Genomic DNA, 1,707 nt, shown 5'->3' with positions numbered 1-1,707 from the left:
AACCTCCGCCAAGGAGGTTATGTTTTCACCCCTGTCCGTTTGTTTTTTTGTTCTTTGGTTGGTTTGTGAGGAAAATCATACAAAAAGTACTGGACGGATTTCCACAAAACTTGATAGGAGAATCTCCAATAAATTTTGGTGCGGATCCGGATAAAGGTGCGGATCCAGGATTTTTTTTTCACATCCTTTAACATTGCGAGATAGGGCTTTTTTCGACATTTTCGTAAATTTTTTAGTGAATATTGCATGGATGTTGATGGCGGAGGTATGCGCTCTACTGAGTGCCATTCTAGTTCAAAATGTCTTTACTTTCTCCTTCCTCTTTCGTAATAATATTACTTATTATAGGGGGATCATTCTTTCATTTCCTATAATATTTTCTTGTTTCTATCCTCTCATTTTTATTCTGTTACTTTATTTTCTTTATAGCTCGTTTACTTTCGTCCTTGCCTTCACCACTAACGCCATAAGAAACACGAGAGGTAAGAGGCAAGATGAAGTCAGGTGGAGCGGCCTGGAACTCCACTACACCTGTACCAACTTAACACCTTTGCCGTTTTATCTCGTTTCGTTCTTTCTCCCTGTCTTTCTTTCCTTTTCCTTCATTTCATAATTTGCTTCTTTCTCTTTCATCATATCTGCCTATTTCTTTACCAGTTTCCTTCCTCCTTTCCTTTTCTTCCCATTTCCTTTCCCATTTCTTCATTCTTTCTCCTTTTCATTCCATCTGTTTTCTTTCTTCTTTCCATTTTATTTCTCCTTACTTTTCTCTCTCTCTCTCTCTCTCTCTCTCTCTCTCTCTCTCCTTTCTTTCTTCATTAGATATAGCAGCAATAATTGATCAAGGGAAGTAGTAGTCAGTATCAAGTAAGGTGTAGCGGCCTGGCACACAAATATAGGTGTCTGCAGTTCCACCGTAATCAACAAGATGTTCCTTTACTGGTGCATTTTTCTCATATCCTTTGTTTTTTCTTCTATCTTTTTTCGTTCACACTATTTCTGAATCCTGATCTACTTCATTTCTTTCTTCTTTTCATTCGTTTTTTTTTCTTCTTTGAACATAAGAACATAATAAGAGTGGATAACTACAGCAGGTTGGTTGGCCCATGGTAGGGAGCTCCTAGAACAGTGACTGAAAAACTAAAATGAGATAAGGATGGCAAAGGAGAAGGTCCTCCCCTGCCCTCAAAATCCTTCAGCCGAAGCGGCAGTAAAAAGTCAGAAGTTACACCACGCAGTATAGAAAAACTGGCGTGGACATTTTATAGGAAAGTGTGAAAGGAGAAAAAGAGACTATCGTAGTGTATCCTGAAAAGGAGAAAAAAAAGGATTAATACTGGTTATGAGATATTTTTTATGCCCACCTCTTATTTGAAATATGTTTATCTAGCCTGTGCTTGAAACTCTCAATTGAAGGGGCAGCAATGACAGTACTACGTAGCTTATTCCTTTCATCTACTACTCTGCTCCCAAACCAATTGCTACCCATTTCCTTATTAAAACAGAATTTGCCTAGTCTGAAACCATAATTTCTAGTTCTATCCTGTATGCTCACTTTAAGTACCTTGCTGGTATCCCCTTTATTTACTCCCTTCATCCACTTAAACACCTCAATTAAGTCTCCCTTTACTCTACGCCTTTCTAGTGAGTGCAGATTTAGTCTTTTTAGTCTGTCTTCATAATATGAAAGGTGCCGAACATCAAGAA

The sequence above is a fragment of the Coenobita brevimanus genome, chromosome 52, assembly GCF_032717465.1.
Source record: "Coenobita brevimanus isolate Jiangsu-jjx chromosome 52, ASM3271746v2, whole genome shotgun sequence".
Classification (NCBI taxonomy): Eukaryota; Metazoa; Arthropoda; class Malacostraca; order Decapoda; family Coenobitidae; genus Coenobita; species Coenobita brevimanus.
This window is presented reverse-complemented; position numbering follows the sequence as displayed.